General features: G+C 41.3%; 1 long non-coding RNA gene across 1 annotated transcript; it reads left to right on the top strand.

Moving 5' to 3' along the window:
- Positions 1–4,268: 4,268 nt before the first annotated feature.
- On the top strand, positions 4,269–21,548 carry LOC129048677 (uncharacterized). Its single transcript, XR_008511211.2, has 5 exons — positions 4,269–4,991; positions 5,067–5,163; positions 14,472–14,554; positions 18,164–18,340; positions 18,950–21,548. It is a non-coding gene; the product is annotated as an uncharacterized LOC129048677 (long non-coding RNA).
- Positions 21,549–23,157: the final 1,609 nt, after the last annotated feature.

Below are 23,157 nucleotides of genomic sequence, written 5' to 3'. Positions count from 1 at the left end.
AAGCATTCCAAAGCGGGGAATTTCAGGCGATGGCATGTGGCATTATGAAGAATTTTAGAGAAGATGGAGCTTATATTAGTTAAGAGAGGCTAGCTTTGCTGCAATAACAAAGAACCTGCAAAGCTCTCGCTCTCTCCCCTTCTATGTCACTCTGTGGGTTGGCCTCATCCTCTGCTATATCAGATGATCTTCCTGCAGGCAGCATGGAGAGACTGGGCACAGCCTCCAGAGATGTCTGGGTTTACATTCACTTGTATCTCTCAGCCACATATGTAAAATCCCAAGGAAGGACCGCACTGAATCAAGGTTCATACATCTGCTTCCCCTACTAGACTATAAGGCTGCAAAAGGCAGGGAATGAGTCTCACTCTGCTACCTTCTGCAGAGGATTTAAGATTGCTTGGATGTTTAGATGGATGGATGGATGAATGGACTCTTAACCTGGAGTCGCCCTGCAAGGGACACTCAGTGAAAATTGTTCAGTTGAATAGATTAGCAAACCACTCAGCCAAACCAAGAAGAAAAGAACTAACCACAGAGAAGACTGGCAACAGAGGTGATTTAGAAACAGACTAGTCAACTGTTGATCAAAATTTTGTTATATTCAACAACAGCAGCGATTCTGAGAGCCCTGGAGATATTTTATCCAATAAACTCTTTCCAGAGCTAATAATAAAAATTTCTTGCATGGTGGTTTACAACACAATTTTACATCGCCCCCACCCCCGCCCCGCTTTTTTTTTTTTTTTTTTAGCATCACTTCAACACAATTCAACAAATAGTAATGAGATTCTTCCAGGTCCCAGGCGCTGTGCTCAGTGGTGGACTATGGCAGTAGAAACAGGTCCTTGCCTCAGAGAACTCTCAGTGAGTGTAGTACTAAAGAGAGAGATTAAATACTTGAAGAGATAATAATAGCTGATATATTTACCGAGAGCATTTGCTATGTGTCAGACACTAGACTGGGTGTCTAACACATATTAACTCAACTCATGCTTACAATAATCCTTTGAGACAGATACTATTATGAGCCTTGGAAGTTGGGTGACTTATCCAGGGTAAGCAATTGACAGAGCCAGGATTTAAACCCATGTAGTTTGGCTCCTGAGTCTATGCTCTTAGCCATCATAACTGTACCACCAGCCAACCACAGTCTTAGGAGAGTTAAAATGGAAAGTAAAGGGGTCAAGGAAGGCTCTAGCATTTAACCCAGTCAGATATTAGAGGCACATCTGCCAGTCTAAAATCCAGTGTCCTTCCCGCCAGCCTGGGTATAAAGACTCAGTGCAGTGGCTGCATTATTAGCTGCACTTACAAGTCTCCAGGGAGCTCCAGATATAACTCCCCATTGGCGTTCTCCCAATTGTCTGAGCATAAATAGCCAATAGGTTCTCTCCACACCCCACAAAGAACTTAGAAACGAATCATCCTCCTGGTAACTGCATTAACAGAATGTTTTTGTTTGTTTGTTTAATTTAGGAGTTTAAACAGAATGACCTTGTCTATAAAATTGTGAAATAACAATTAGAAGTTATTTGCTTATATTTATATTTAGAATTAAAGGATATTCATATGAACAAGTACAAAACAGGGGATAACGGGGTTGACAAAGGATTGAGGGCCTTCATAGAGATGGATTATTGTTCATTCAACTGTAATGATTAACAATTAAAAATCCACTCTTGCAGTTCCCCATGTCTGGGGAAGGATAGAAGTTTTTGTGTTTTTTGTTTGTTTGTTTTTTTGGTGTTTTCTTTTGTTTTGTTTTGTCTGAAACAATAAGTCACCTCTTTCCAGGGAATGCATTAGAATAAGGGGTTTCCCAAGACCTGGACAAAAGCCAGGATATTTGGGAGTCAAGGTCCCCTCCCCCTCCTTCTGGCCTCCGTCCTTGCAGGTCCTTGTAAGGTAAGTACTCAGGCTGAGAGCTCAGCTGAGGGGGGAGAAGGGGCTCACCACCTGGAAGCCTTAACCCAAAGAGGCACAGTGTAGGTGGGGCTGGGTGGCAAAAGCAGGGCAACAAAGTAAGCCCAATAACAGCTCACCCTTAGCATTTATTGAGTGCTTATGATGGCTGAACATGAGTCTATACACTTCACATTCAGTAGTTCATTTAATTAGGTTCATAGAATTAGTATCCCCATGTTGCAGGTAAGAAAAGTGAGGCACAGGGGTTTGATGTTGCTCAAGACCATACTTCTAGAAAGTGGAGGATCCAGAATTCAAACTCAGGTAGGGTGACTCCAGTGTCAGCACCCTTCACCAGGATGCCACAGCAAAAGGGTCATCCTGAAATCACAGCCCTGCTGATTTGGGTTTTGAGACCTTCTCAGGATTCTTCGGAGAGCACCTCTTTTATGAGCTCTGCTGGCCCCGAACTTGATATTCTCCAGTGATTTTTGGCTTATAGCTGTCTCCTTACAAATTGGCAACTAATTTTAACCCCGGAGCTTCTGTTCCTGGGTAATGTGGTGGGGAGGGGACAGAGAGAGAGGAAGACAGACAGACAGAGAGAGGTAGGCTGGCTATTATTTTAGAAGAAGTTAGACAGCAATATAACCAGCCTCTCACCCAAGTGATAAAAAAGCCATTGTTGGGGCATGTTTGCACCAAAAACAGACAGAGAGATTTTCCTGAATCATTTCTAATTTTTTATTTAGGCTTCACACTTTTCCTGGGGCCTCTGGGCAGGCTTCCAGACTCCGGTATCCACAGTTGACTCTGAGCTCCCGAGGTAAGTGATCTGTCACTCCCAGGCCTGGGGAAGGGTTGGGCAGAGGCCTGGACAGGCTGTGCTTGGCTCAGCACCCTGACATTGTACATACTAATGCAATGTGAAGTAGCACGTCTAAATAGCCTGTCCAACTTTTTTGATGTTCTTGAACCCACAGATGGGATTCATTTCCACACTGTTCGCAAAACGTAAACGATACAAGGACATTAAAGAGCATTAAACTACTTGATGACATTTTGGTCACATTAATAAAAAGAGGCATTTTTAAAACTACCAGAAAGAAAGAGAAAGAGTTTGAGGGTGGAGAGGGAAGAGAGAAGAAGAAGAGAGACAAAGCGGGGAGGGGGAAGGAAGAACAAGAGAGGGATTTGAATTCATCTAAAGTATAAAAGAAATGCTGGCAGTCCCAGCTCTTCTCAACACAGTTGGGACTTCATTTAGTATGACATAAGAAGCAAACCTTTCTGGACAGATCTGTGGAACACACCCACACCTATATAGTGAGTGGTGCAGACAGACTAAGATATTAATGTTTCCTTCCAGACCGATTCGTTTGGCCAAAATAAACTCATATACCACTGAGACATGAGTGAGGACAAGGGGAACATCAGACTCACCTCCTCCAGGAAGCCTTCCATGAGTACCTCCTCAGGCTAGACTAGGTGTCTCTTCTTTGGACTTCCAGAGGTCCTATGCTTACTCTCATCATAGCCTACATCATTGTGGCATTTAATCACTGATTGACTTGCCTAAATCCTCCCTAGACTGTGGGTTTCTTGAGGGAATAAACTAGGGTGAGAAGCATACGTTCAAAGAGACATATGTCTCTTCAAATTGTTGGGGTTCAAATCCCAACTAGCCCTTGTATTGGTTTTAAGACCTGAAGCAAAATTAATTAAGCTCCCTGGGTCTCAACTATGCCATCTATAAAATGGGGTGAAAGGAAAACCCAGTTCATAGAGTTGTAATGATTCCTAAATGAGGTAATGAATGAAAGGCACATAACCCCATGCCTGGTACACACACACTCGACATATGGTCTAGATTAGCATTAGCATTATGCCTAGCACCCCAAGCACTTGGCACATAAAAGGCACTCAATAAATACAGTACTGTTAAATCAATGAATCTCAACAGACTCACTTAGAAAAAATCACTTCCCAAGGGGACTAAGGAATTGGACATGGAGCCATAGAAAGTCAAAATGGGTGGCAGAGACATTTAATAACTTATCAAGTCCTGGGCACCTTGTTTTAAAATAAAAAACCAGTACTGGTCTCTCTCTGGAGTGCCTGGGGAGGTGTCCTGCTCTCCTAACAACCATGGCTGGTGAAGGAAGGGCGAGCAGCCCCAACCCCCGCCAGCAGCCCATGCCCCCCTCCCCTCACCCAATGCCTTGGCAGAGCTCTCTCCTTCCAGCCCTGGTGGTTACATTAATTGCTAATGACAATGGCAACCTTCACTCTGTGTGGTTTCCTGCCCAGATTCTGGATCCTTTACAAGGCTCCCTTTTCTTTTTTCCCAGATAGGAAATGCAACCCGAGACGTGTGAAGAAAAAAACAGTGTGCTTATTGTCATAGCCTCCACTTCTCGGCTGGGCCCGGCTGTGTGTGCTCTGGGGTGCCTGCCCCGCCACAGGGAAGAATAAACCCAAACTCAAATCATAGGAAATTCATCAAATGTGCTTCTCAGAGCTCTGTCTTTCAAGGTCTGTTTCCTTGCCATATGATCTCTATAAACCAAATCACTGTTAGCCAGGGCACAGGACCAGAGGCGCCGGAGGCTCATGGATAATGAATGCCAAATGCATGTGACAATAGACTGATCAGAGAGCAGAACAGAAATTTCTGAGTTGTGCTTTTATATATGTATAAACACACAGACAGGCACACACCTATGTGTGTGCACACACTCAAGCACACACACATGCATGCGTATCTCACACACACACACACACGGGTCAAGCACACAATACATCTTAATGTATAAAGGCCAGTTGTGGTCCTTGGTGCCAGACTCAGATAACTCATCTCTCGGTTACTTTGTCAAGACAAAGAAGCCTGTGGATCAGAAGGATAAAATGGAAGAGGAAAACAAATCAGAACCCCGTTTAGCTGGGGACACTCATGTGGAGGAGTCACAGATATGACTTTGAAATTTAGGATGCCTTGCACTCAGCAACTAACACAGGACACAGCACACAAGGGGGCCTCAACTGAAAAATGAAAATCAAGGACTTATTCCTGGGCACCAAAGGTAAGTGGGAGAAATTGCCCTAAACAGAATGAATTATTGTGTGATCTTTTCAATAATGGTTTTGACCCCTCCTAGGTCTGACCAACCCCTTCACTCACTAACCAGTTTCCAGTGTGACCAAGACAGAGAACACAGGACAGAAACTAGCAGGCCACCAGCTGAAGGCAAAAAGGTAATTAATGTTATAGCCTTTTAGATTCTAGAAAATACTGCACTTAAAACTGCAAGTCAACTAAGCGGCTGTCGGCAACCGATAAATGCTTCCATATTCACAGGCATCAGCAGTCTTCCCGTTACAAAAAAAGTAATAATACATACATATTAATGGATCACATTTTGTCCTTTGGGGAGCATAATTTTTAAAAGGGCCAAGGCAGCAATAACAGTTCCTTTAAAAATTCTAAATGCTGTAATTGTTTTCTCTGAATTATGGTGCTAGGATTTAATTAGTGATGAATGTTCGGTATGGGGTTTAGACATTTTTGATGAATTCAGCCAAACAGAAAAGTAGTCTTGTCCTTATTGCTCCCACTCGGGCCCCCGCCCTCTTTTCTTCCTTAGAATCCTGAAATGTGCGTGTGCAAGAGCACATGTCCAAGAAGGGATTTAATTTTCTGCAGTTTCGCTGTAGCTAAGAAGGAGATTGCCTTAACCACAGTTCAACAAGGAACATGAAACATGGTCAGTGAGGTCATGCAATTCAGCACAAGTTTTGAGGTTTTCTGGTTATAAGGAGGAAAAATAATAAAATGTAAATGGTAGAAATTTCTTTTTGGCGATGTTCTTATCATTAGGAAGAAGTTGCCCAGGTCTTGGGCCTGGTCTCCTGGGCTTAAAGGGCTCATGGAGCAAAGGGCTAAAGGTGTCGGGAGAGAGTGGTAGGGGGCAGAGAGGAAGGACTTTCTTCATTCATTTGACGAATAACCATTTAGCAAGACCTGCTGGGTCCAGGCTCTGAGCTGGGCATTGTACACAGGGCCCTGGCAATGGAGTCCCTGCCTGGGGATAAATACAATCGCTTTGTTCTTCTCCAAACCACTTCTTTGTAAAAGCAGCTGGAGAGAAGCCCAGACCAGCAGCCATCCACACAGGCAGAATCAAGGAGGCCTACATAGCAGGGCCCCTGAGGTCCATGCCTACCCCTCCCATCCACCTTCAGGACTTCTTTCATTTGAGACCTGGAGGCTGCTCCTGGTTCCCAGTATCTTCTATTAACATGCAAATACTCCTGGGAAAGGTCATACCTTGAGACCCCATCAGCTAACCTCTTGCTCACCAGTTACTTCTTAGCAAGGATTAGCAGAAACAGAACACCAAGAGAAGGCTTGGGGGTGAGGGCTGGGGGGAGGTGAGGGCTTATGGGGAGGGAGGTGAAAGATCTTCCTACTGCCAATATTTTCCTGGACAGTCGAATTGATTTAATGCAATACAATAAATCAATGATATTATTTCAATAAAGGTTGATCTTTTTACACTGCAAAACAAACTAAAATCTCATTTGCATACCATAAAAAGTGTTACATTTAAATTAATTCGCAAATTAGGTATCATTCTGGGTTCCACCACATGTTCCAGATAGAGCATAGGAACACAGGGTCTTCCCCATTGCCCCGATTGTGCTACAAATAGCAACTGCTTCACAATCTTGCCTAAAGTGTAAAAATGCTGCCCTTATCCCCAAATGGCAGACCCAGGTGGTCAAGGGAGGTTTTGTTCACTCTGTCTAGCACCCCTCTTGTTTCTCTCTATCATCTCCCTCCTCCATTCCATTCTTCTTGCCTCCCATCTCAAAACCGCCCTCCTCTACCATAGGCTTCTCTAGAGTACTGTTGAGGCCCAGTGGTTTAGCTGCTACAGAGCTTTCATCACGCTTCCCAATGAAGTCCTTAAAATGCCATCCTGGAGAGGGTCCCGGTTAAAAGCATAGGGTCCTGAATCTGTCAGAAAGACTGGAGTTCAAATTCTGGCTCTGCCATTTTTAGATACTGGAGACAAGTGACTTTCCTCATCATCTGTCTTTTGAGAGGATTAAGTGCAATTATAGTAAGTGCCCAATAAATATTTGTTACTGCTGTTATAACACACTATCTTCTTTATAAAATGAGAAATTTTATAAAGAATTTTATATGATCAAAAAATGAGAAATTACCTGCAAAATAATGTGCAGGTAATTTTTTTTAAAAGCACCATGGTGAGTGTATGTCACCAGTTATTCCCTTAAGGAAATGTTTACTTTTTTAAACATTGTTGTCATGGATTATAATTGCTATTTATTCATTTTTTTATTCATTCAACGTTTAGCATAAGCCTACTATGTGCAACACACTGAGGCAGGTACTTAGGACACAGAGATGGGTAAGCCTGATCCCTGGCTTCTGGGAACTCACATCTAATGGGTAAAAACAGAGTGAGAAGTAACAGATATCCTTAAAAAGCTATGAGAGGCTGGGCGCAGTGGCTCATGCCTGTAATCCCAACACTTTGGGAGGCCGAGGCGAGTGGATCACGAGGTCAGGAATTCAAGACCAGCCTGGCCAAGATGGTGACGCCCTGTCTCTACTAAAAATATATTAAAAAAAAAAAAAATTAGCTGGGCGTGGTGGCAGGCACCTTTAATCTCAGCTACTCAGGAGGCTGATGCAGGAGAATCACTTGAACTCAGAAGGCGGAGGTTGCAGTGAGCCAAGATCATGCCACTGCACTCCAGCCTGGGCAACAGAGTGAGACTCTGTCTCAAAAAAAAAAAAAAGCTATGAGAAAACTCTGTCATTAAAGAACCCACTGTCTGGGGATAGTTGGTACAACATCCAGAGAGGTATTTGAGCTGAGTATTAAAGAAGAATAATATTAATGTTTATTGCAATTTATTGGGACTGTTCTGTGTGCCAATCACCGAGTAGTGGTTTATCATTTTACTGGAGTCTACATAATAACTACATAAGGTGAATACTTTGTCATTTTGCAGGTGAGAAAACTGAGTCTTAGGGAGGTTAAGAGAAGTGCCTATAATATTTCTGTTGGTATATCAAAATAATTGAGATTTCAACCCAGATCAGTGTGGTTCTGAAGGCCATACTCTTCCTTGCAAACAAATGGGCCAATCAGCGACTCAGGTGACAAAAAGAAAAAAAAAATTGTCGTGTGATTTATAGGCATGTCTTCACAGTTTTTTAAAATGTAATATTTGATACATACAAAATAAATTGTTGATGCATTTAAGTTTCTATATTTGGATATATAAATGTACATTTATTTTTTAAAAATTATATGTACATAATATGTATATATGTATGATTATTTTTTAGATGAATAGCTTGTCAGGCATTTTGATACATAGAAGAAGAGGGTTATATCTGTACCAAATATGATAATATTTTTATACATATTGGTAACCTTCTTTCTCACTTAACAACAGTCAAGAATATATTTTTGATGTCAGCAAATCTATGTCTATATCATCCTTATTAATCCTGTTACATGTTCTTTGAATGGATAGATACCATCATTTATTTAACCTATTCTCTCTTCAAACATTTAGCTTCATTTCAATTTTTAAAATTGTCATGAATAACGTTGTGATGATCATCCTTTGCACAAATGCCTTTGCCTATTTGTCTAATCATTCTCTTAAGATAAATTTTTGGAAGGGAAATTGCTGGGTCAAATGTTTAAGATCATTGATGTGTTTTGCCACATTGTGGCAAATGTGAAGTGTATTTGAAATGTATTTGCACATTTCATCATGTGCAAATTTATACTTTCATTAACAGTTTATGAAGGTGGCCTGACATTTTGACTTTTGTTTTATATTGCTATGTTTCTTTTTTTTTATCTTACTGATAAAAAGGATTTAAAGTCCTTTAAGTATGAAGGCTAAGAACCCTTTGTCTTTCACACATTCTATAGTGTATTTGCCATACAGAAATATTTCATTTTTATATAGTAAAATTATACATTTTTTATGGTTTCAGCTGCCGATGCAATATTTAGGAAAACCTTCCCTAATCGTGATCATAAATTTCCCTTTAGATATTTTTGTGGCCTCAGTTTTTACATTTTTTTTTAATTAATTCAGAATTTAATGGTGTAAGTTAGGAAGAAAAAATCCAAATTAATATGTTTTCAGGTACCGTCTTTTGCCCATCTCTCCACAAATGAGATATTACTTCTATTATATACCAAATAATAGCATGGTATTTTCTGCTGATCTATTCATCTATTTTTTTTCACAGAATTATGCTATTTTAATTTTTACTGCTCTATAGTATATTTAATGTCTAGCAGGGCTAGTCTCTTCTCATTGTTTTTTTTTTCAATAATTTTAATATAGTCTTTTCCATTTTTTTAGTTCCAGAAATGAGGTTATGAGGTAGAGGATAACTTTTGAAAGTATGACTGTAATATGCATGACAAGGGGTGTTGTGGTTTTTTAAAAAATAAAATCAATCTTATAATTTCATAGCCACACTCAGTTCATTTCCATGAATGATGTGATTCTGGCACTTAGAGTCTGGCATGCTCTATCTATCACTAAACTTACTATATTCTGTTTGCCAAGGACCTTGGCAGGAGGCTTTGTTCATTCTGTCTACATGGAAAGCCAATATAGCATCATAGTAGGAGTGTAAGATCTAGCTATGTGACCTTGGGCAAGGTATTGTACCTCTCTGAGCCTTGGTGTCCACATTTGTAATAGGAGAGTAACAACACACTTCCTCATAATATGTGAGCTACTGCATATGGAAGGCATTTAGAAGAGTGCCTAGCACAGAGTCAATGAACATTAAATACTCAATGAACATTAACTAGTATCATTGTGTACCAGTGGTCTTGTCATTCCAGGAGTTTGCTGATTTGTCTTAACTTGGAAGGGGAAGATTGAAGGAAAGACATTAAATCAGGAAATATGGGTTAAATAAAATGAAATTTCACAAGCCTTTGCATATGTTTTTATGACTGAGAAATTATTGTTACGTGGTTATTTCTCATGGCATCCAGGGTGCTAGGTCTTTAAAGCAAGCTGTGGCCTGGTTATAGAGGGGCCATGTAATGTCAGAGCACACCTTCCACATGAGGACCCTGAACAAGCCGGTTCATCTAAACTTACCGCAGATTCTACATAGCACTCTCACTTTGACCTTTGACAATCTAGTCAGCTGAGAGCTCAGATTTGCCGTCAGACTTCAGTTCTCCCTCCCGCCTCTGCTCAGAGCAGATCTCTGCTGCTGTCAGCTGAGAGTCCGAGTATGGGTACTGAGCTCGGCAGTCAGACTGCTCTGAATTAAAAGCCCAGCTCTGCCACAAACCACTTCTGTTTTGGTCCTTTCTGAAGTTTTCTTCAACTGAATAATGAGTATGTTATGCCTTCCCTGCCAGTTTACCATGAGGATTAGGTGAGAATAATGTACAGAAAAGCATTTTATAGAATGCCAGGCATACAGTAGGTGGTCAGTAAATGTTATTGTATCAGTAAGAAATGTTTGATTCTAAGTAACAGAAAATCAAATCCAAACTAGCTTACACAGTGAAGAAAAATTATTGGTTCTATAACTGGAGATCCAAGACAAAGCTGGAATTCAGGAGTAGTTCAATTCAGTTGCCTAACCATGTCATCTAGAATTTGTTTGTCTGTTCATTTATTTGTTTCCTCTCTTTTCACCCTGCCCATCATATATTCAGTTTCTCTCTAAAGCTCCCCCTCTCTCATAGTTCCAAAATGGGAGCAGGTATCCAAGGAGAACAAAATAGGACCACACCCAGATATTTCCCCAGATGAGTTAGAAAAAGCTCTCCCAGAAACCCCCAGCAAATTTCTTTTCTTGTAGTTCAACAGCCAGAATTGGGTCATGGCCCATCCCTGAACCAATAATGATGGCCAGAAGAGAGATTATGCACACTCCCTGGTCTGAATCACAAGTCCTAGATATAGAGTCACCTTTTTGCCAGTGCAAGAACTATGTCGAGACAGGAAGATGGAAACTGAACCAAAAATCAGAGTAATTATAGAAAGAAGGGGGAATGGATATAAGGAAAAGAACTATAATGCCCACTGCTTGTTTCCCCAATCCCCAGCAGAATACAGATGAGTGGATGGACAAGTCCTCACTGAAACTTGAGACCTCAAACTTTTGATTGGATACTGGATCAATGAAGGGGGGAATGCGCAAACCACCATGTAGTGACTAAAAATATGCTTCCTAAACAATAACAGGGAATATAGCAATAATAATAATGTACATAGTTTTAAAATATTTATGCCTTTTTAAATTTTTTTATTTATTTTATTTTATTTTATTATTGTTATACTTTAAGTTTTAGAGTACATGTGCACAATGTGCAGGTTTGTTACACATGTATATAGGTGCCATGTTGGTGTGCTGCACCCATTAACTGGTCATTTAGCATTAGGTATACCTCGTAATGCTATCCCTCCCCCCTTCCCCCACCCCAAAACAGTCCCTGGTGTGTGATGTTCCCCTTCCTGTGTCCATGTGTTCTACGCATTTTTAAAGATCAAAAATAGCTTTATTCAAAACCACTTGAGAAGTAGCTATTTGCATCTATGCTGAAGGCCAAATATCAAGTCACAGGCACACTTTTTTTTTTTCTCTTCAATTCCTTCTGGCCCTGGGACCTTTCTCTTTCAGTTGTTCCCTTTCTCTCTGCATCTCCTCCTGCTTCCCTTTCTCTCTCTGTTTAGATTTTATTGGCCTCAAGTACCTGGGAAGAAATCTGGAGTGAGAGGGACAGAGGTGCCCCACAGTGTGGGGCCCAAGGCCTGAGTGGCCCCAAGTGATTCCTCAGCCCATTGCCCATTGCAGACGAAAACTTAGTCTCCCCAAAAGGTTGAATGGCCGAGCCCTTCATGCCTCTGGGTTGCTAAGCAACAAACACTTCAAGTTTGGAAATCTTTATCCACACCGGATATATTATCCTGGCAAATTGGACTTTCAGATCTGGCAGCAATGGAAAGAGTAACTTTTTTAAAAATAGAGACAATTTAGATGATTTCAAAGACATCTGGTCTCTTTTTCCAGCAATGTCTGACTCTTCTCTTTCACTAAGCGTATTGGATCCAAACACTTCACATGTACAAAAGCACAAGGTCCCCGAAGAAAGAAGTGTTTCAGTCGCAAAAATCCGACTCACAGAAAGTGCTGCCAGTTGGAAAGGCCTAGAACTGACTAAGGCAACAGCAGCAGGGCATATGTTCTAGTTTCCTCCCTCTATTTGACCCTTCTTTTAACCTGGTTTCTTCCAAGTGCCCCTTCCCTCTCACTCTGATCCTCTCTGGTACTAATTCTCTTTCCCACCCTCTGTCTTGCCTTCCCTCTTCTCCTTTCTCTTTTCCTCACTCCCACCTTTGTCCTGGCAGACTTCCATCCAGTTTTCTTTCTCTCTATCCTTCCTTCCCCAAGGTAGAGAAAACACAAGGACAAGAGTCAACACAATGACACGGGCCAGGATCCTGAGTCTTCTTCCTGCTTCTTCAATGGGGGATGGAGTTGGTTGTTCATTCCTCCTTCACTCCTAAACAGTCCACAGGAGTGAACTTGTGGTTGAGGTAATCTCAGGGCACATTCTCCCTCCGCTGTGTCCTTTAAAAAAAAATTGAAGACAAACCCAAACACCAAATAGCTCCTCCACCTGCTTGCTAATGTCTAGAATTCCTCCAACAGAGGACATTACATTCCAGAATTAAAGACCAAGTTTCAAATATAAATAATAAACAACTCACATCTGGGCAGCTCTTAATAGTTTTGAAAACACGTCCAGCTGTTTCTCACCAATTCCCTCATTTGACCCCCACAATAATCTAGAGATGGAAGCATTATCATTGCTATCATCTCCACTTCCAAATGAGAAACCTGAGGCTTAGTTTAAGTACCTTGTCTGAAATTACTTAAGGTGTAACCCAGATCCGTCTGACTCTAACGTCCACATTTTTCTCCACGCCACTCACTTCTCCAAGAGGGAACCGTAGTGACTTGGCGTGATGAGAAGCCCTCCCTAAGTTCTTCAGACCCCAGATTCCCCCTTGATCTTTACCTTTCTGAAATCCTTGACTTGTGATTATTGCTGTCGAAACCTGTCAGTGGGGTATGCTGCCACCAGATGGCAGGTGACACTCCAGTTTCATGGAGAGCTCCAGACTTTTACCATAACTAAAAATGGGAGTCAAGTGTTTTTCCATATTTTTATCTCCTTATAATCAAAATTATAGTTCACTAAAAAATAGCCAAACATAACAGCATTCCACATCTACAAAGATGAAGATGACATGAAGCAAAAATATATACAGTTGTCCCTCGGCATTCTGGGGAATTGGTGCTAAGACCCCCTACGAATATCCAAATCTATAGATGCTCAAGTTTCTTACATAAAATGATGTGACATTTGAATATAACCCATGCTCATCCTCCCGTATATTTTAAATCATCTCTGGATTACTTATAATACCTAATACCATGTAAATGCTATGTAAATAGTTGTTACACTGTAATGTTGAGGGAATAATGACAAGGGCAGTCTGTAGATGTTCAATACAGACACAACTATCCATTTTTAAAAATATTTTTTATCCATAGTTGGTTGACTCCACAGATGCAGAACCTATGGATATGGAGGGCTGACTGTATTTAAAGGAATAAATATACATGATATACTTATTTGATAAATTTGATAAATATATTTATTCGAGAAACATACGTGATGTATTTATATACACGATATACATACACCATATATTATATATATATAATGGACCTTGACTATTAACAAGCCTAACTCATTGACACTCTACTTCAAGTTTCTGAGATATTGGCAAAGGCATTTTAGGGTTATTGCCTTCTTCTCCTGACCACTCACTTCCCTAAATACTAGCCCAACTGGAGAAGACAGAATGGTTCTCAAACTTTAGTGAACATCAGAATCAACCAGAGGGCTTTGTTAAAGCACACATTTCCACATCGCAACTCCTCAGTTTCTGATTCGGTAGGTCTCAAGTGGGGCCTGAGAATATGCATATCTAACAAATTCCCAGGTGATGCTGATGCCACCAATCTGAGGACCACATTTGGAAAACCACTTGGCTAAGGCAAGACACCCTGTTTGACTGTCATAAGTTCCCCCTTTTCCCTCGCCTCTTACCAACAGTATGGAGAAGAGAGATTGAGCTCCATGGCCTCCTGGCCAGGATCTGGGGTCTTACTGTGAATGACTAACCAACAGCCTCAAATGCTGTGGCTGGCAGAAATTAACTTTGGGTCACTTTCAGTACATATTTCTGCCATTCAGTGCCACCTTCTGATCAGATGTTCTCTGATATCAATGCCTATCAGCATATCATTAACTATACTGATAGGAAATGCTAACATCTATTAAAGCTGTCAGCACTGAGGTAAGCGATGCTTTAATTAGCTCACCTAATTGTCATAATAATTCATTGAGAAAGACACTATTATTAACCCCCTTTTACAGATGAGAAAACAGAGGATGAAGATTACAAACCCAGTACATTGCAGAGCCTAGACTAAATACCAGTTTTTGTCTATCTTCAGAAGGTAAGCTCTCAGCTTGTAGATACTGACTCTAAGTTTCCAATGTGGATACTAAAAGTTAGATTCCTGCCTCCTCAAGTCAGTTTCTTCAGGCTCCTGTGGCTTCTGGCTTTCTCATTTTCCCTACTGGTCTCTGTCTATGCCCACCAACCAGTCAGGACATCTCATGTAGTCTCTGTCTAAATCCTCTGCCTTAGTCCACCATACTGGATGAAGAGGGGAAACATTTAGAAATGAAGGTCCCAAGGTTTTCCAGAGTCTTAGGCAGCAAAGATAAGTTTGACTGTATTCCCCAGATGATACTTTCTATGGCAGAGAAATGGAATCAGATACCTTATAATGAGCTCTAACAGATGTTATGTTGGTGAGTTGAAGCAGCATTCCTAAAAATCCCTCCCATTTAGAAACAAACTATGCAGACTTATTATGAAAGAAGAAAGAAAGAGAAAAAAGAAAAAAGAGAAAGGAAGGGAAGAGAGAAAGGAAGGAAGGAAGACAGGAGGGAAGGAAGGAAGGAAGGAGGGAAGGAAGGAAGGAGGGAAGGAGGGAAGGAAGGAGGGATGGAGGGAAGGAAGGAGGGAAGGAAGGAAGGAAGGAAGGGAGGGAAGGAAGAGGGAAGAAGAGAGGGAGGGAGGGAGGAAGGAAGGAAGAGGGAAACAAAGAACTAACATAGAAAACACAGCAAAAGAACAAAGGGAAATTCTTCACAATTATTTTATGTTTTATAATATCTTAATAAGCATATAAATTCAGGAACATAAGGGCTGAAAGACAAGATAATGAGATTAAAAAGAAAAAAGGAGATTGAGGACCTAAGGAAACAAATTGAGGACCCACACCACATCATTACAGAACTAATGCAAAAATTAGAGATAACAAGGAACAGGTATATTCCACTGAAAATAAATTATTTATATGGATGAGAGTCTGAGATAATCACAGTAAAGGTAGATTAAAACAAAGACATTAGAGAAAGTACAAAGAAGCTAATAGATTTTTTAAAACACCTAATAAAGAAGTATGCAAATCCAAAAGTAAAATTTTAACAATCATAAATAAAGAAAAAAAATTGAATATGCAAGTTGAAAGACATACCATGTTCCAGGAAAATTTAATGCAGACAGTTCAAGATAGACACATACAAGTTAGTTAAATAATGGCACTTTGAACGTTCATACAGTCAGGAAAAGCACATCATTATAAGGGGTTCAAATCAGGCTTGCCCTAGCCTCTCCCACAGCAACATTTCATGCCAAAAGGCAGTGTTCACGATGTCTAAGGGAAAGAAAGTGCACCAGGATATTATGGCCATATAAGAATGGTATTAAATAAAAAAGCAATGAACTTTCTCAAACATGAAAAACCAGGAATACAGCACCCATGAGCCCTTCTTGAACAAAACTGTGTGACAGTAATATTCAGCCAGTTAAGAAATAAAGAAAAGAAATAAACTTAGGAATTGAAATATCATGAAAAAGCACTAGTGGTGGGTAACAAATCTATTTCCTAAATTAAACAATACCTCTCTATGAAGCCTGCTCCTTCTGCCTTATTTACTATGGCAGAGTGTGCCCCACCCTTCTCCAGCATTCGTGGTCTACCTTACTTTGCTTCACTTTTGGCTTTGGTTCTAAAGAATGGCACCCTATATTTTACTTTTTTGTTTGTTTTTTGTTTTGTTTTGTTTTGTTACCTTCTGCCCCATGGAAGGTAATCAAGGGGAGCTGGGATTAAACAGTTGCATGAAATATGGAAACTATTCTAGTCATGGAGCAGAGCCTGGGAGCCATACATCTGAACAGTGTAAAAATAATAAGGTAACTAACAAGACTTAAGTTTTGTTGGGAAGGGAGCTGGAAGAAATCTGAGCACTAATGCCCTTATCTTTCACAGCCCAAACACAACTGATACTAAAATTGAACCATGTAGTTTCAGAAGAAATGATGACTGCCACCTTTTGATGTTTTAGATAATCATTTTAATTAACCTGAGAAGATTTTTCATAAAATACTATTCTACAGTAAAGAAAAATTTATTCAACAATTTCTATAGTTTTACTTTGGTATATTTTTTTCTGTTGTATTCCAGTAAATTTAAAGTTAATGCTTCATATTTTAAGATAGCATTTACAGTTATGATCTCATTTTTATTAAAGTGTTTTTAGATACGTATGTGTATGAATACAAAAACAATAGTGATGATGTTTATTTATTCTTAAGGAGAGCTATTTCTGAGTAGTAGTACTTGGGTTTATTTTACTACATTCATGTTTCAACTTTTTTCTATTAATTATTTTTCATGAGCATAAACCTTTTTTCAAATATAGTAGAATGGTCAGTCTTTGTTTTAAAAAAAGGAAAAAAATGACTGGGAACATATATGTCAAGATATTGATGTAGATATAGATGTGTTAGTGCACATGTTGGAAGTGATAGAACTTGAGCCTTAACCTTCGGTTAACTTGCATTTCTTTCTGCTACCAAAACTCCCTCTTGGACTTGCAATATGAAGTGAAGAAAACTAATGCTAACTGGAGAACCCACTAGGTGCTTTTCCATGAACTTTCGGTTAAGCCCCTAGGGCAGGAATAATTTCACTATTTTAGAGGACAAATTTGAGACTCACATAGGTTGTGATTTGCCTAGTTTTGTACAGTAGGAGAGATGATAATAATAATAAAGTAGCGAGTACTATATGGAGAATCTCTCTTGGTCCTCACAGCGGCCTGTAATGCCTGTCATTTTTATTTATTTTTAAAATGTGGTCCAGATAGATGATTTATATTGTCAAATGTTCCACAGCTAGAAAGTGGCAGTGCCAGGACTAGAACTCAGGTCTGTCTCAGACTCGAGCCCATGCTGCTCTCTCTACTATGCTCTCACCAGGCTGGGGAAGAGGAGTGGCCATGCTGACCACCCATAGGGTCTCAGAGTGATTGCAATTTGGCTGCTTGGACCCTGCCAGAGAGTCTCAGAATTTCAATGTGTTCAGAGCTAGGAGATCTGTGGGTTGCCTCAGTCATGAATCTTCCTGTCCCCTCCTAGATGTCCCTGCTGAGTTGAACAGGCAACATGGCAGCTCTGATGATTTCCCAGGGTAGATCCAGGGCCAGCCCCCTGGGATCTCAGGCCCCATCTCAGCAACCATTTACTAGGTGACTCTGATACAAACACTCAGCCAAGAAATAGTCCCAAATAATGGCCAGGTGAGTGTAGACCATAGCTCCATCCAATGGGTGTCAGGAGATCTGGATTTCCATCTGTCTTCTGCCGTCTCTTTGTGGTGTGACCCTCAGGAAGTCACTTGATGTCTCTGAGCCTCATTTTCCTTCTCAGTAAAATGAAAGTGTTTTACTACTGGACAGTTTTCAAATTTCCCAGTTCAATATTTCTATGATTTAGTCAGAGAATGAGGGTCTGTCTTCGTAGAATCTGGGTGGTTGGGGGCGGGGTTCTCTTTGAGAAGGTATATAGCAGCTGGGGAGGGAACCAAGCCAGCAAGGAGGAGAGGGCTGGGATTACCCCCCAGACAGAAAGGAGCATCTTCAAGGAGGTGAGCCCTCAAGGCCGTGGGAAGGGGTCTCCATCACAGGCCTTTTCTTTCCTCCATCAGGTGGGTCTTGGCAGCTGGGATGCAGGCGTGCATGGACCACAGACCTTTAGGAGATTATCTGCTAATCATGGCATGGACATGAGCACTCAAGAGGTGTTGCCTGAAGAATGAGATGCTTTTTTATGATGCAGTAAAAGAGAGGAAATCGCCTTGGCCTCTTGCCTTGTCCTGTGCTAAGTAAGTGGGCAACCCGAGCCCAGCCTCCTATTGGCAAGGGCTCTGAGAGCTCAGAATTTCCACCAGGGGCTGCCATTTCATTAGAAGGCTGTGGGGGTGGGGGGGGTGGAGTGGGGGCAAGAGAGACAGGCCCTGTCTCCAGACATTCAGGAGAGGCCGGGGATTGCTAAAACGACACTGAAAGTTTAGAATAGCTAGGGTCACACACTCTACATTAGCAACATTATATACTCACAACCAGAGAGTAAATCACTGGCCCCATTTAGGGAAAGAATTTCCCTCTAAATGCTACTATTGGAACAATCAATTATATCGTCTCTGAAAAGTAGCCCATGCCCAGAACCAACTCTCCTCCCACTGACAACTCCCACTCACTCTCAGGATATCTAGTGATAATTTTCCCTCCGAAGATAAAACAGTGAGTTCTGCCAGTATTTCCCAACTGTCAGCCAGGAACTGTGTTGAGCACCTTAGCACTTGTAAGAGTTAACACAGTGAGCCAACATGGATCCGGTAGCTTTACATGCATTAACTTATTTAGTCCTTACAACAATGCAGATTCAGTCAAATAAAAAACAAAGGTAATATTGTTATTCCCCCCATTCACAGATGGGGACACCAGGTACCAGAAATATTAAGATGCTCAAGGTCATACATACAACTGGTAAGTAGCAGAGTCAGGAATCAACTTCAGGCTGGTTTATGCTTTTAACCACTGCACATCTGCCTCTCATCATTTATCATTGTAAAGGTAGGTATCTTGGTTCTCCCTCCTTTCAACACCATGCTTACTCTTAACACATGTAGGAAGACCCTTTTGCCTTTATTTCACTCTCTCCCAGGCTCCTTCCCATGGGAGGGATGGCTTATTTGATGGGTGCCATGGCAAGAATGTGAAATTCATTGGTCCATCCCCTTACAATAGATAGAGGTGATGGGTGGCTTCCCTCAGTGCTGTTGAGTCTCTGCAATTGTCAGGCTGAGGAGCTCTGTGATCCTCCATTCAAGTGGCTCCATGAGGATCTGTCCTGCAGACCCAAGCCTTCCTTCAATCAGGCCCCATCTAGACTAGAAAGGCAGGTTGTGACTCTCATTCTGGTGTTAGCTGCATTTACCCTCCTTCTTTGCTGATAGGACCTCCAATATTTCACCTCAACTCCTAGGTCTATTTCTCAGAATCTGGATGGGAAAAGCAGAAACCAGTTAGCTCTGCAATGCACCAACAACTCCCATCTCAAGAGTTCAAGCCCCATTCCTGGGCGACTCCATAAAGTCTGTCCTTCTGTCAGGTTCCCATGCCCTAGTATTCCCCAAAGGCCAAGAGAAATGTTTTTACCAATGTGTCCCGCATGCTCCCTGATCAGCCAGCCCCTTGCTCAGGGCACTGTCCACTCCTGGGTTCAGTCCAGCTGTTTCTTAACTCCAGCCTCACACTATACAGATGCATTCTCTCCAGAGCCCTTTGCCCCAAGTCTAGACTTTAGTTCTGACTTAATTCTTCAACACTTAGTAAGAACAGGCAGAACTAAATGTTTAGCAGAATGTTGGTGAGGAATTGAGAATAATCAGAAAACAAAACATGGAAAAACGAAAAAGAAAGAAACTTCAATTGAATACTAGGCATTATTGCTCCTAATAAGCCCCCATGGGGAAACCCTCTGGTCTCTCTTTCCTTAGACTCCCGTATCCTTGCCTGTCACCATAATACAGGGGTCCCCCTACCATGAAAGGCCTCTGGCCATGTGCTTCTATTTTGAAATATACCTTTCAAAACTTTTTGGGAACTCAAAGAAAAAGGGGAAAAATTCCCCACCTCCAGTGCCCTCATCTGTCCTCCCATCAGTGTCCAATTCACCCTCTGGCGCGCCTCACCACCCAGGCACCTCAACTGTCCTCCTGGACCAGCAAGGAGAAACAAACAAAGAACACCAATGTTTACCGCCATGCCAGCCAATTCCCATGCTGGCAGCAGCCCAGCAAATTGTCCCCTCAGTTGGCATTTCCCAGGCAAAGCAGTTTATCTTCTCATCATCTCAACCTCACCATTTGAGAAACAGGAGCTGGGCATCACCTTTGTATAACCCAAAAGTCCATCAAAAGGCTTATCCAAGACCAAAAGCACAGACTTCGTGCAAAAACGACTACTCATGGGAGCAAAGGGAAAGATTGCTGGTAGGTTTTTTTAAAAGGAGTTTGTTCCTGCTACGCATGATGCCAAGACACCCACAAAGGGGCTCTCTGCTTTCTGAAGTTACCATTTTCCTCATTTTTCAGAAGAGGAATCCAAGGTTTAGACAATTTAAACAATGTATCCATGATATCCTTGCCAGTAACTGTTGAAGTAGCTAATAGACACAAAATTAGTCAGAATTATCACCACCAAACTCTGCTTGGAAGAGACAAATCACAAGTTGCAGACTTGATGAGAGCCTGGATGAGTCCTGTCCCCTCAGGAGAGTACGGAGTGGAAGAGGTGGTGTCTGAGGCCTGTCTGATGGGGTGGCCTCCAGGACTCTGATTCTGTGCCAGTAGTGGAGTGTGTCCCTTTCACTCCTTGAAGACAAAGCCCTTCCATACCAAGATGTCCATAGTCTGCAGTTATTCACCTGACTCAGGTGAATTCTGTCCTCTTCTTGGAGTCAAAGATGAAGGGCCTATGATCTCAAGTTGATCATTTTGAATTCAGAACCCATCTTTGCCAGAGAAGCCTCAAAGGCAGCTGCTGCCTAAGATTTCTAGTGCTTTTGTGCAAAATTCAATCTGTTCCCTAGGAAGAGGAACCAGGGAGAGCAAGATACAGGGCTTGATTTTTTTAAAGGAAAAATTAAGAATAAAGAGATGTTTTTGGGTGACATACAAAACATGGGAAACGTGGCATTTTTGCTTAGGTCCAACAAGATGCATTTCACTCCTCACATTATTATGTCACCAGCGTCTCCCACCTACACCTCTCTTGACCTCTACTCCCATCTTCCCCCCCGCCCGTGAAGCACACCATTTTCCCAGCCATGTCAAACCTTTCTTCCTTCCTTCCTTTCCTCCCTTCCTTCCTTCTTTTCTTTCTTTCTTTCTTTTTTTCTTTCTTTCTTTCTTTCTTTTTCTTTTTCTTTCTTTCTTTCTTTTTCTTTCTTTCTTTCTCTTTCTTACTTTCTTCTTTCCTTCTTTCTTTCTTTTCTTTCTTTCTTTTCCTTCCTTTCTATTTTTTGTTTCTCTTTCTTTCTTTTTTTTTTTTTTTTTGAGATGGAGTCTTGCACTGTAACTCAGGCTAGAGGGCAGTGGCGCCATCTCGGCTCACTGTAACCTCCGCCGCCTGGGTTCAAGCTATCTCTTGCCTCAGCCCCTTGAGTAGCTGGGATTATAGGCGCCCGCCACCAAGCCCGGCTAATTCTTTTGTATTTTTAGTAGAGATGGGTTTTCACTATGTTACCCAGGTTGGTCTCAAACTCCTGACCTTGTGATCTGCCCACCTCAGCCTCCCAAAGTGCTGGGATTACAGGTGCGAGCCACCACACCTGGCCCAAACCTCTCTTTCAAGATGTTTTTTCCTGGTCACTTTTCTCATTGCCCGAAATACTCTTCCTTCTCTGCAAAGTGGTTAATTCTCATTTGTATTCCAAAGGTCAGGTAGGCTCAGCATCACCTCCTCCAGGAACCTTCCCTAATGCATCCTTTTTTCTGCATCCCCATTGCACTCCATGCCAACACATCCCTCTACCACAGCGCTCCTATGTCGCACTGCCATTCTATCTATATTGGCCCATACAATCTTAGAATGCACTATTAATAGTTTGAAATCTATCATCAGACATGTCTGAGCCAAGTCCAACTCATGAGGACATATTTTTTAAATGTCATAGTCCCCAATATTAAAATAACTTCTCCAATTGCTTTCCAATTCTATTCTTCGCATCACTATCATGACCTACATCTAAAGGAGAGATGGAAAAGACATTGTTATGTCCACTGATCCTGTAACTTAACTTCCCGTAGTACCCAGATAGGTTGTTATCCTTATGACCGCATGCCATGCACCAACCATCCTGAATTACCTAAAGCATGTTTACATAAATGTATGTATATATGTATGTATTTAATAACTGCAATGGCCTGGCACTGACCAATCAGAACTGGTGCTGGCCTATCAAGCGAGGTCTTGGGGCCCTGATGCGCCAAAGGTATCAGGTGTGGCAGGTGATGAGGAGGGATCTGGCGCGCATCACGGGGACTATTTAATTTATTTAACTGGTATGGAAATATTACAACGTTTTCACCAGAATTCATCAGAAATGAGAGCCTTAGAGATGTTATGAACCAGAAAGGGGCCTAGATACTTACCTATTCTCATCATTGTCCACTGAGGCTCCAACTGGCCCCAAGCTAAGATACCCACAGACCTGTAGAATACATGGCAAATTTTCAAACTGTTTTCTGTTTGGACTTGAGGAGGTAGTGTCAGAGGAGTAGGAGTAAGATCAAAAGTTCAGAGTTCCCTCCAATGCTGTCTGCCTATCAGACCTTCACCAGCCCCCTTTACATTCAAGTCTCTGAAACTAATCTGGTTTCTATTCCTAAACAATGTTCAGGTCTTGGGTTGAGAGTTATGCCTACAGTATTCTCTCTTTTCCTAGAAAGAGAAACTTTAGATTCTTAAGATAACTGATAAGAGTCTCAAGATGACTGAAAGGACTTACTCCATTGATGATAATTTTATGATTTTGTAATACCCATTCTTTTCAGTTATTTGTAAAATTGAACAGATAACACATGCACACATTCTTACAAATTAAGATAATACCAATAAAGAGAAAATACCCTTT

The sequence above is a fragment of the Pongo abelii genome, chromosome 9, assembly GCF_028885655.2.
Source record: "Pongo abelii isolate AG06213 chromosome 9, NHGRI_mPonAbe1-v2.0_pri, whole genome shotgun sequence".
NCBI classification, from domain to species: Eukaryota; Metazoa; Chordata; class Mammalia; order Primates; family Hominidae; genus Pongo; species Pongo abelii.
The sequence above is the reverse complement of the archived record's forward strand: the minus strand, read 5'-3'. Positions and strand labels throughout refer to the sequence as shown.